At 45.4% G+C, this 13,775-nt stretch overlaps 1 pseudogene; it reads left to right on the plus strand.

The window, feature by feature from the left end:
- Positions 1 to 5,026: 5,026 nt before the first annotated feature.
- Positions 5,027 to 7,765, plus strand: LOC101551123 (duodenase-1-like; annotated as a pseudogene).
- The last annotated feature ends 6,010 nt before the right edge of the window (positions 7,766 to 13,775 follow it).

Genomic DNA, 13,775 nt, shown 5'->3' on the forward strand with positions numbered 1-13,775 from the left:
GATTTTGGTGGTGGGGAATGTGCACTGGTGGAGGGATGGGTGTTTGATCATTGTGAGATTACAACCCAAACATGAAGGCTTGTAACTATGTCACAGTGATTCAATAAAATTAAAAAAAAAATTAAAGAGAGTAAGATATCTATAAATAAGAGATGCCATACCATATTGGAGAACAGACAGGAAAACTAGCAGAAGCAACTTTTATGTGAAAATTTTATTACAACTCTCTGTTATATCTGCCAGAGTAATAGTATAGTGGTAAAGTACTTGCCTTACAGGAGTCAGTCTGGGTTTGACTGGCACTCCAAATGGCCCCCGGAGCCTCCAGCAGTGATCCCTGATTACAGAGTCAGCCACTGGTGTGGCAAAAAGGAGCATCAATGTAATAAATGTGAAAATTCTACATGATCGATCATCTAAGTAGATACAAAAACAAAACATCTGACAAAATTCAAAACCTTTCTGTTATTATAAAATGAATGCTACTAAATAAAAATAAAATATTCTTAGTATTACAAAAGGCACTTGCAAAAGTTCAAAGCGACTATTATACATATAGTGTTAAAGTTACTCCTTAATATTAAAAATAAGAAAAAAATGACCACTTTCACCATTACTATTCAACACTGTATTGAAGTCCTAGACAGAGAAATTAGACACGACAATTAGTAAAAGACATCCAAATGGAAATGGGAAAAAGTAAGGCTATGCCAATTTACTGAAGACATGACACTATATGTAGAAAATATCAATAAACCAACATGAAGCCTCCAATTCTAAACAAAATGTTTAACAAATGTCAAGTACAAAATCAAATGTGTTTATTTTAGTTCCGTTTTTGTTTGTTTGTTTGTTTTTTGAGGGGTGTGCATGGCTGTGCTCAGGGCTAACTTATGCTCTGTTCTCAGATATTACTTCTGGTGGGGCTTCGGGACCACACGCAATGCCAGGATTGAACCTGGGTCAACTACATGGAAAGCATGCACCCGACCTACTCTACTATCTCTATAGCTCCAAATGTGTTTAAATACACATTCACAATGAATAATCAAGAAGGAAATTAATACAATTCCATTTATACTGGCTGGCATATGGGAGGAAAACACTTAACATTAAGAAGAGGAAAAAAATGTTTTTAGACAGAAAAATCACAATATGGCTAAGAGAAATGAAGGAATTAAACATAAAGATGTCCCATGATTGTGCATTAGAAAACATATGTTAAGATGGTGATCGTCACCAAAGAGTCAATGGAATCTCCACCAAAACCCTAATAGTCATTTTTGCAGAATTGGAAAAGCGAATCTTAAAAATCACATGAAATTCTAGAGGATTACAGAGTAATACAATATGAAGAAGATAACTTGGTTGGAGAGCTCACAATTCTTTACTTCAAAGCTTATGACAAATGACGGCAAACAGAACAGTGTGTTATATCAGGATAGCTATGTAGACAAATGGAATAGAACTGACAGCACAGAATTAATCTAAAATACCAATGGTCAGTTTTTGTTGTTTGTTTTGTTTTGTTTTGTTTTGTTTTGTTGCCTTGGAGGCCAAAGCTGGTGATGCTTAGGGGTTGCTCCTGTTTATACATTCAGGAATCCCTTCTGCAGTACCCAGGAGACCATATGGGATGCCAGGAATCAAAGCCAGGTAAGCTGTATGATAGGCAAACACCTTAATCACTAAACTATCTCTCCAGCCCTTGGTCAATTAATGACCAGGGCTCTAAAACTATTCTATTGGGAAAAATAGTATCTTCAATAAATGGTACATTTATAATCATAAAACCAAGAGCAAAACAAGTTCATTGGTAACCTACATTTCCATATTTTTAAAATAATTCAAAATGTAACAACAGCATAAATTCATGGGGTAGAACCACAAGCAGCTCTCCTGTGTCTGAAAGGGTGTTCACTAGAGGAAAGAAATTAACAAAGGGACACTTGTGAGTGTTGGGTTGTCCTGCGTGGTTTCCCCACATCACATGCATCAGTCCTTCAAAAAACCTCAATGTTCTTTTGAGCATCAGCCCTTACTCAGACTACTTAATGTAATTATGTTCAAAAAAAAAAAAAACAACTGTATGCCCACAGGAAAATTCAACAACAAAAACACAGATCAAATAATTTAGGCCAATAAATGTAGGCCAAATGCAAAGATTAAAAAAAAAATTAGGGCCTTTCCACTGCTGCACAGGCATGATCCCAGAGGCCAACTAAACTACTGTGAACACCAGCAGCTCGCAGAAATGCCTCTAGACTGTGAACTGAGCCACTGTCCCATGCAGCACCGGGGGGGAAGGGTTTCTCTCTCTCAACCCTTCCTTTCCGGGCACAGCATGGCGATCACCACTTTTTGAGCACAAAATGGAGGTACCAGCCGGCTGCTACCAGATGCACAGGGGATCCCGGGGGGCAGGGGGTACCGGGCCCGCCCTCCACCAAGACTTAAGCGCAGCAGCCAAACGTGTGTGGCCTTTCCGCTGCTGCACGAGCATGATCCTGGAGGCCAACTAAACTACTTTGGACACCAGCAGCTTGCAGAAATGCCTCTAGACTGTGAACTGAGCCACTGCCCCATGCGGCGCCAGGGGAGTAGGGTTTCTCTCTCCAGACTTTTTCATCTAATGAGCACCACAAAAGGGAAGTAAAAGCTTGCAGTGATGCAATTTCTGGCAGATTTTTTTCCTGGACCTTATACAGAAATCCAAAACCGCGCGGCCACGACAGAGACCTAATATCTCTTAATTGACAGCAATGTGAAACGGTTCCTTTTTAGCAGGTCTGTCTTTGGGGGGAAACTCCAAACAATAATAGTGAGTTTTTTGTTGAAATATTGAAAGTAATCAAAGTAGTAGCCATGTCTCTAGACTGTGAACTAAACCATAGCCCCACACCGGCTGAGGAGAGGAAATAATCTTCTTTCTCATTTTTTTTTCCCTTTTCGGGAGAAGCAGCATGGCATCCACCATATTATGAGGACTATTAAGCAGGTACGAACTTGGTGGCGCAGGAAGGAGAAAAAAAAAGAGTTATGTACTTGGAACAGCGGGACGCTTGGGCAGTCTCGGGCTGGGGCCAATACCAGCTCGCGCTCTGCTGAGATTCGACCCAGGTGGCCACACTTTTTGTGCGGCCACTTTGCTGCTGATCGACCAGGATCCAAAGGCCAGCTAGACTACTTTTGGTCCCAGAAACTCCTTGCAGTCATGTCTCTAGACTGTGAACTAAGCCATTGCCCCATGCTGCCCCAGGAAGGGAAATGATGCAATTTCTACCATAAATCTCCCTAGACTTAATTACTGAAATACTAAAATACAGAAATCCTAAGCCGCGCAGCCACGGCTGCACAACTTCATATCTCTTCATTCTCAGCAATGGAAAACTAATTATCAAATGCTTCCTTGGCAGTAGGGCTGTCTTTTTTGGGGGGAAACTCCAACAACAATAGTGAGTTTTGTGTTGAAATATGGAATGTAATCAAGGTAAAGAGAAAATGAAGTGAAATTTATCAGTTATGCAGGCGGGGGTGGGGGGGTGAGGGGTGCAAGGTATAATGGGGTTTTTGGTGGTGGAATATGGGCACTGGTGAAGGGGTGGGTGTTTGAGTATTGTATAACGGAGACATAAGCCAGAGAACTTTATAACTTTCCACATGGTGATTCAATAAAATAAATAACTTTAAAAAAAATTCGGCCAGGGCTGGAGCTATAGCACAGTGGGTAGGGCATTTGCCTTGCACATGTCCTATCCAGGTTCGAGTCCTAGCATCCCACATGGTTCCCTGAGCATCTCCAGGGGTAATTCCTGAGTACAGAGCCAGGATTAACCCCTGTGCATTGCCAGGTACAACCCAAAAAAGCAAAAAAAAAAAAAAAAAAAAAAACCAGACCAATAACTGCTAACTTTTGATTAAAAAACATATTGTTTCTGTCACTCTCCACATTTATACTTCAGTAGAGGTATTAAAATCCCTAGGAAAGGAAGCCATGGTGGTGGGAGAGTAGCTGTATGGGTTGATTCAATGGGTCCTGTTGGCTCATGAATGCTTCGTCCCTCACCATGGTCCTTTCATTCTATTCTCCAGTCCCTGAATTTTCTGCCTTGTCCACCACACCATCAACTTTCCCCTCCCCTCCCCTCCCTACATCAACTTTCAAAGGTAAAAAGAACATCTTCAGTGTGTTTGGACAAAGCACAGAAAAGGGGCTAACTATACCCCTGCCAAAGGCCTTACCTTGGTGAACTAAGTAGCATGAAGATTAAGGAATGAAGGGTTTATCTCTGGGGCCTCAGGATTCTGAGCCCCCACGATTCTGGGGTGAATTTGCATGCTATACTCTTCGCCTCAGCTTTGAGTTTCTGTTTTGGGTGGGACAGTGGTCTACTCTGAGTCATCAGCTGTGGACACTGATATGATCACTGCATGATTCTCCCACAGCCCACAGAAAATAACAGCAAGAAGAAGGAGGGAGCAGGGAAGCTTTCACAGATAGATATCTAAGATGAATCACCAAAACCAGGAGGAGGCTCAGGCCTTCCGGTCAAAGCAAAATTGCACATTATTCCTCTCTTTTTTTTTCACTTTACTTTCACTTTACTTTGATTACATTCAATATTTCAACAAAAAATTCACTATTATTTATTTGGAGTTTCTCCCCCCTAAAGTCGACCTGCTGAAAAGAAAGCATTTGATAATTTGTTTTCCATTGCTGAGAATGAAGAGATATGGGGTCAGGAGGCCGCACTAGCAGCCACATGGTTTTGGATTTCTGTATTTTAGTATTTTAGTAACTAAGTCCAGAGAAATATCTGCCAGAAATCTCAACATTGTAAGCTTGTACCTCTCAGCTACTTTATATTCCACATATGAGTGCGATCTTTCTATGTCTGTCTCTTTCTTTCTGACTCATTTCACTCAGCATACTTTCCATGTTGATCCACTTATATCTTCTCTTGCTTATTAAAGGAGACCACAGAGGAAACCTCTGCACCAGCGAGTGAGCAACCTTGCTGGAAAGATGCCGCTGCTCCTTCTCCTGCTGAGCTTCGCACTGTCCCCCAGGTAGAGGCAGGTGAGTGACCCCTCCACCCTCTGAGCATGGCCAGCTCATGAGGGTGAACCTGACCCATTGTACCCACCTATCCACTGTCTACTGTAACATTCTACACCCACATCCCAGTCTACATCAGCCCCCTGAGTCTGATCCTAAATAAGAACGGCAAGAAATGGTGGGAAGCTGATCTGAGAAGCGACCATAGGCACTCCCCTCCTGGCACCACCTCTGCCTCTAGAACATAACTCAAGGTGCCTGGGAGGAAAGGAAACGCTGATTCCCCACAGGAGGGTGTGGGGACGGAAGCACCTGCTCCCAGGTCAAGGGAAATGGCGTCCCTTTCAGCAACACTTGAACAGAGCAGACCCTGAGCGGGTGCCATTGCTGTCCCCAGGGGAGGGCTTCTTGCTGGCTACCTCCCAAGGCTCCCTAGTGCTTCTCCCCAACTCTGCTCTGCTTGCAGGCACTGAAAAGCTCCCCATTCTCAAGGATGAGCAGACCAACCTTCTCAGCTTCCCGAATCCCACCCACACCCACATCTCCAATCCTCCTCAAAGGCCCACTGAGGTCATTCCCATAGACATCCCCACTAACAAAGCACCCACTGTGATCACCTCAGAAATACGCCACACCCTGACCTCAGATTCCCTCTATTCAGAGATTTCTGCTGGACATCACAGAATGGGGCTCTCAGAATCTATTCGGGAGAGTAATATCAGGAGCCTCCAGATGCTGTTGTCCCTAACAGACTCATTTGTCTTCCCACTCCCTGTGGATATGGACTCACTGGCTGAGCTGTTATTCTTCCCCTTGGGGGACGGGAACATGAAGCCCCCTGAAACCTACCAACAGCAGGTCACACAGCAGCCCTGAGACTTCAACGAAGTCAGCAGGGGCACTGAGGGGCTGCACGTTCACAGCTGACATTCCTCAGGGGAGATCATCGGGGGACATGAGGCCAAGCCCCATTCCAGACCCTACATGGCACATCTGGAAATATATCGTAATAATTGTCCAGTACTATCCTACTGTGGTGGCTTCCTGATCAGAGAGGATGTGGTGATGACAGCCGCTCACTATCATGGCAGGTGAGGAGAGACACAGCCCCCACACTCCTGGGGGCACTGGCTGGGGAGCCCATTTCTGCCCAGACACTCCCCAGCTCCAGGAACACAAGAGTCATAGCAAACCTCAGAGGGGTGAAATGGAATAGGCAACTGTTTTGAAGGGACAGGGAAACAGAGCAAAACTGATAAGAAGGACCTGGGGGACCCTCTCTGCTTTGGGGGAGGTATCATGGGTGGAATCACCGCAGCACCTGGATGAAAATTGCAGTGTTACCTGTTCCCTTGAAAACTCACCATGGGAAGCATCACTGCAGGTAACACTAGCACCACTGAGAACCCCTCAGCTATCTGAAGTAGGGGTCTCATTCACTCAGGATGCTGCCCCTCCTGCCCCCGCCCTTCCGATCTGCTGGGTTCTGTCTCCTGCGCCTCTCTGCAGCTATATTGAGGTGACCCTGGGAGCCCACAACATCCAAAAGCGGGCGAAGAGCAAGCAAAGAATCCCTGTGAGCAAAATCATCCCACACCCGGATTATAATTCTAGCATCTTCGCCAACGACATCATGCTGCTGAAGGTAAGTAAACTCTGACACCACGCTCTTCTGGGTCCACATGTCAGCCCTTCCCATCCCAGTGGCTCAGGGAGAGGACAACGGGCAGCCCATGTGAGGGCCTGGCCCAGGTGAGCTGAATCCTCTCTCTCTCCCCACAGCTGGAGAGAAATGCTCATTTGACTAAAAAAGTGCAATGCCTCAGAATGTCACACTTCACGGTCCAACTGAGGCCAGGCCAGGTGTGCAGTGGCGCCGGCTGGGGGCGGCTGGGTCCGCAGACACACCTTTCAGTTACACTTCAAGAGGTGCAGCTGACCTTGCAAGAGGATCAAGAATGCGTATCCCAGTTTCCTCAGATGTATAACCCTGCCACCATGCTCTGTGCAGGGGACCCCTACAAGAAAATAATGCCTTCGAGGTAACTACCATCACCCAGGTTGGCCATGTGACTGAGATGTTTCAAAACTGAGGCCACATCACCAGCCTGTAAAGCTCCCTCACAGGGTAATTGGTGTTTCTCTCTGGAGAGGAAGGGTGAGTCAGCTGGGGAGAGGCAGGGCCTTTGAGCCACCAAGGCCTTTGGTGACAGCACATGGGATCTCCAGGGGACGATCCCAGCACAGGCTGGGATGTCCATGGTTGCCCATTAAGAACTCCATGAGCCTCAAAGCTGGCCTCACCACATTTATGACTAGTTCGTCCTCACCCTCCAAGTGTCACCCACTACCCTTTCCCTCATGTGCATCTCTTTTTGTGGACATAGAGCCAGTGGGGGATAGCCAGCAGTCTCCCAGGTGAGGGACAATGTCCAATATCCACCCCTGGTCATTCGGTCTGAGCATGTCCTGCCTCTGACCACAGAGGGCTCACTGGGCTCTCTCCTCTCAGAGGGGCCTGGGTTAGGAGGAAACAGCCCAATCCTTTCTTCACGTCCACAGGGAGACTCCGGGGGTCCTCTTGTGTGTGACAACGTAGCCCAAGGCATCGTGTCCTTTGGAAATATTTATGGAAATCCTCCAGCTGTCTACACGAAAATCTGCCCTTACCTGCCCTGGATAAATAACATCCTGGGAAAAATATAACCGCCTCTAAGGTCCATCATCTCCTGATTCTCCTCCCCGCCCCCACCCCCCACCCCCACTCAATAAACGTCTTTAGAAGCAGCAGCCTGGACTCATTTGTGATGCTCATTTTTAGGCACAGCTCTATTATCAAAAGGTCGGAGGAGTCCCCAGTTGATGCCCATCCACCTCTGTCTCTTCCATCCTTCTGCCAGGGGTAGACTGACCCCCGAGGAGGAAGCACAGACACTGGCTTAGGCTCAGGGGAGCTTCTCTGCTTGTCCGTCAGAGAGGAAGTATCATCCCCCTATTCTCGACTCTGAGAGCTGGGCTACTCCCAGGCCCTTCCCTGCCCCTCAGAGCTCAGGCCCTGCTCAGCCTCCAGTCTCTGGGCTGCTTCCCCATCCTGCCCTCCTACACCTCCCACGCCCTTTCCTGTCTGTCACGTTCTTCTGCCCTAGAGCTGCCCCTTCTTTGTTCCCACCCACAGGGACCTCCAGGACTCCATGTGGCACCAGCAGAATTTCCCACTGAGAAGGGGCTCATCCCAGGCCCCCAGGGCTCACAGAGTCTCTCTGTGCCGGCCCAGTGGGTCACCACAGGCCCTCACAGGACAGGCCACCTCAGCCTCACACCAAGCCCTGACCCCACAGCTGCTCAGGCGCCCTCACTCCAGTCACTTCTGTCCCATTTGCCTTTCCCTCTGGTCACCACTGTTCCTTAGGGTGAGCTTTTGCTGGCCCCTCAGTCACTGAGGTGGGAGGTCCCCTCTCTGCAGTGGAGCTGGATTCTGTGTCCCCAGCAGTGTAGGAAGGGTCTGGGTTCCCAGCATGACTCTGCTCTGAGCCCAGCAAGTCCCAGAGTAGAAGCCTTCCCTGTCCTCCGAAGACCCCTGTTCCCTCCTACACTAAAATTCTGGGGTGGGAGGGGGTCGGGGAACACGCCCGGGATCCAATCTGTGTCTCTGGTTGATGCTGGGACAGTCTGTGTGTGTGATCACAGGGATCTAGAGAAGTGGTGCAGCAGGAAAGTGGGGCCTTAAAAAGGGTCCTGCAGGACAGGTCAATGGTTGGAACTAAGCACAAGTGTGTGGGGCTGAGGGTAGGTAAGATAGAGAAGAGACCGCTATGACAATAAAAGCTGGGAACGGTCATGCTGGACAAGATCTGAGGTTTAAAAGTAGGTAAGGGATATTCTTGATAACCTTTCAGTATCAATATTGCAAACCACAATGCCCAAAAAGGGAGGGAGGGAGGGAGGGAGGGAGGGAGGGAGAGAGAGAGAGAGAAAGAGAGAGAGAGAGAGAGAGAGAGAGAGAGAGAGAGCACCTACCAAAGAGAGGCAGGCAAAGGATGGCAGGTGGAAGGTTGGAAAATGATGGAGGGAACCTGGGGATGCTGGTGCTGGGAAATGTACTGGTGGATACTGATGGAGGGATGGGTGTTCGAATACTGTATGACCAAAATTTAGTCATGAACAGCTTTGTGATGCTGTTTAAAAAAAAAAAAGAAAGAAAAGAAAAATTTGAAAAACTTGAATATCATGAAGAAAATAAAAGGGTGTCCTGGGACAGTCTCCCCTCTCAGAGGCAGGGGGCAGTTTCCCTTCTGCCCTGGAAGCAGCAGCAGGAATGTGCTGCCACAGATCTGAGGGGCAGAAAACCCGCCCTCTGTCTGTAGACGGGATCAGAGTCTGACTCTGATGGCCACCACTGGCAGAGACAGGATCCCCCTTCCTGCTAGCTCGGCCTGAGCACTGTCAGACTCAGGGGGCTGCCCCAAAACTGCAGGAATGACTCCTTAGGACACAGGGTTTTGCTGCTTTCAAGGCTCCAAGGTTACTGGGACCTGCCACATTAGCTTGGGGCTCACACCCCACACTCTAAGGCTCAGCAAGCTGGAGTTAGGGCACCCAGCAATATCTCAACTCCTGTGTCACTCCAACCAGCTCTCCCTTCATGCTTGTTTTCATTTGAGGTTTAGAAAGTGTCCACAACTCTGTGACCCTAGGAGAAATCAGTGTTAATTACGTTGAAATCACATAGGATTACCATACTTAGTACATTAGCCAAGATACGGAAACAGTCACAGTGCCCAACTAGGGACAAATGGATCAAGAAAATATAGTTAATTTACAGACAATGGAATACTATGCAGCCGTAAGAAAGAACAAAATCATGCAATTTACCACAACATGGATGGAACTCGAGGTTATCATGCTGAGTGAAAGAAAAGGATTAATACAGAATGTTCTCATTCATATGTGGTACCAAAAGATACACAGCAAGGTATCAACAAAGGGTTAAATACCCTCCACACACACACACACACAAACACACACAAAGAGAGAGATTTAAAAATGTAAGTAAATTTTGTAGGTTATGTAAAAGTATTTAGCGGTGTCCTTATTTAAATAATTAACAGTGCTGTGCATTTTTTAAAGGGAATTTCACGCTTGGGGAAAAAAACTAAGGAGTTAAGGGTAAAACACAATGTGTCTTTGAACTGCTTTTAAATGAGGAATATAAAGAAAGCAGATAAAACTAAAGTGTAAATTTATGAAATCTGGGAAAGGGTACTCAGGTACTCTCTATTATTCTTGAAATTTTTCTATAATCCTGAAATTTGTCAATATGAAATATTACTCTTTAAACCTGGGTTCTTCATTTTCCTCACCTGACAAATTCAATCACCAAATCCCTTGGTTTCTATTTCCTACCTCAACCTGTTTCCTAGTCACTTCTGTACATCTCACTACTGCTCTCTAGTGCAAACCACTCTTCCTACATAACAACAACAAACAAAAGAAACACATACACCATTCATATCATATACCTTTCCTGCATTCTTTTACTTGATCATGTATTTCAGGTGCTAACCTATAAGTAAGATGAGAAAGAACTGGGAAAAGAACTGAAGTAGTTTATTTTCATAGATGGCATGGTTGTCTACTTTTCCATAGAGAAGACTGAGGAAAATCTATAAAGGAATTAAACTAATTTGAAAAATAATTTAATTAATTTGACTCAAGAAGATAAATATTCCAAAAGAAGGGCAAAAGTATTGATCAATTTTGTATGTATTTTAAAGATAGTGCAATGGCAATAAGATTATAGGATCCCTAGTATCAAATCTAATAAAGCCATATAAAATATCACTGTCATCCCGTTGCTCATCGATTTGCTCGAGTGGGCACCAGTAACATCTCCATTGTGAGACTTGCTACTGTTTTTGGCATAGCGAATACACCACGGGTAGCTTGCCAGGCTCTGCCAAGTGGGCGAGATACTCTCGTAGCTTGCCAGGCTCTCCAAGAGGGGCAGAGGAATCGAACCCGGGTTGGCTGCCTGCAAGGCAAATGCCTTACCTGCTGCGCTATCGCTCCAGCCCATGTAAAATATGCTTACATGAAATAATAAAAATTTATGAGGAACATCAAAAGTTATAAGAACATAAATTTAGAATATATACAGTGTTGATGGCTCTATAATTTGTGTGTAACCCGTTCACCATGTGTTTTTTGCCAATAAAAGCTCATATTCAAAGTGATAGTGATACTGCTGGTGGGAATGCTGACTGGTTCAGCCCTTCTGGAAAACAATATGGACGATTCTCAAAAAATTAGAAATTGAGCTCCCATTTGACCCAGCAATACCACTGCTGGGAATATATCCCAGAGAGGCAAAAAAGTATAATCGAAATGGCATCTGCACATGTATGTTCATCGCAGCACTGTTTACAATAGCCAGAATCTGGAAAAAACCCGAATGCCCTAGAACGGATGACTGGTTGAGGAAACTTTGGTGCATCTATACAATGGAATACTATGCAGCTGTTAGAAAAAAGGAGGTCACAAATTTTTTATTTAAGTGGATCGGCATGAAAAGTTTCATGCTAAGTGAAATGAGTCAGAAAGAGAGAGACAGACATAGAAAGATTGCACTCATCTATGGCATATAGAATAACAGAGTGGGAGACTAACACCCAAGAATTGTAGAAACAACTACCAGGAGGTTGACTCCATGGCTTGGAGGCTGGCCTCACATTCTGGGGAAAGGGCAACTCAGAGAAGAGATCACCAACTATAATGTAGTCGAAGGCCATGTGGGAGAAGGGAGTTGCGGGCTGAATGAGGGCTAGAGACTGAGCACAGTGGCCACTCAACACCTTTATTGCAAACCACAACAGCTAATTAGAGGGAGAGAACAGAAGGGAATGCCCTGCCACAGTGGCAGGGTGGGGTGGGGGGAGATGGGATTGGGGAGGATGGGAGGGATGCTGGGTTTACTGGTGGTGGAGTATGGGCACTGGTGAAGGGATGGGTTCCCGAACTTTGTATGGGGGAAGCATAAGCACAGATGTGTATAAATCCGTAACTGTACCCTCATGGTGATTCATTAATTAAAAATAAATAAATTTATTATAAAATAAATAAATAAATAAATAAATTTTAAAAATAAAAAAATAATTAAAAAAACAAAGTGATAGTGATAGAAATGTGTATGATAAATTTTCTTGCAGATAGGCATTGTTTTTTCTAGAGCTCTGGACAACAGAAGACAATAAGATGCCTGGGAAAGTTTCAGTTTTGGTTTTTGCTTGATTAACTTTCACAGACCTAATCTTCTTGCTTCTTGTTTATTTTCTGAGAAAAATAAAACATGATGCCTTGCATGACTGCAGTCATCTTCTAACAAAGAAACTCTTCTGACAAAGTGTAAGGATGAAAACTTAACATTCACAGACAAAAGTCAAAGACACTGAAAACCAGGGTCTTTGCCACATACGTATCAGCCCTGAGTGGCAACCTCCAGACTGCTTGTCAGAGGGGAAATCGAAACCCCTATTGTTTGCACTGTGACACTTGAGTTTTCTCTCATTACAAACACAAATACTGCTAAAATGTTCCCGCTGGGAACATACACACAATGGTTTAAAGATGGCAGTTCTCGTCAAATTAAGTCACAAATTCAAAAGGTTTAGCAGTTTTCATTAGTTATTTTCTGGAGAGGTGTGTGAAATGTTGAACAGGAAGTTATTGCATCTGGTTCTAGACTCTCAGAATGTGTGTGTGTGTGTGTGTGTGTGTGTGTGTGTGTGTGTGTGTGAGAGAGAGAGAGAGAGAGAGAGAGAGAGAGAGAGAGAGAGAGCAACTCAGACACTTGATATGATTTGCTATACCCACTGCATTTCCATCCACTTCCTTCAACCCTAAAACTTCCAAAGGTACTGCCTCAACAATAGCCTGGACCCAGGTACCCTCTCTGCCATATTCACACTCTGATTTCACTTGAGGAGGATGTTGATGGCCTTCATGAGGTCTGATTCAAAATTAGGACCAAGAATTCACCCTCAGTGCTCTTAGGATGGAGAGCAGGGGGACTGGGGGTGGAGGGGGAATTCACTTCAAAATAAGAAACTCTCATTCATTTCAAAATACAAAACCAGGGCCGCCAAGATGTGATCCCAGGGGCTGCACGTGTGCGGCCTCACCGCCATTGCACGAGCATGATTCCAGAGGCTTTCTAAACTACTTTTGATACCGGCAGCTCCTTGCAGAATGTCTCCAGACAGAACTAAGCCACGGCCCCATGCCTACCCAGGAGAGGAAAGGTTTCTCTCTCTCTCTCTCTCTCTCTCTCTCTCTCTCTCTCTCTCTCTCTCTCTCTCTCTCTCTCTCTCTCTCTCTCTCTCTCTCTCTCTCTCTCTCTCGGCTTTTCCTTGCGGTAGGGGGGGAAGGGCATGGCGACCGCCATACTATGAGGAACACTAATGAGAGATACAAGCTTGCAATGATACCATTTCTGGAAGAAATTTCCCCAGACTTAGTTGCTAAAATACAGAAATCCAAAACCTCATATCTCTTCACCACAGGTCTGACTTTAGTGGGGAACTCCTAACAATAATAGTGAATTTTTTGTTGAAATGTTGAATGTAACCAAAGTAAAGAGAAATTAAAGTGAAATTTATCAGTTACACAGGCGGGTGGGGGTGGGGGGGAGGGGAGGGTGGGAGAGATAGGAGGTTGGGAG

The sequence above is a fragment of the Sorex araneus genome, chromosome 3 (assembly GCF_027595985.1).
Source record: "Sorex araneus isolate mSorAra2 chromosome 3, mSorAra2.pri, whole genome shotgun sequence".
NCBI lineage: Eukaryota > Metazoa > Chordata > Mammalia > Eulipotyphla > Soricidae > Sorex > Sorex araneus.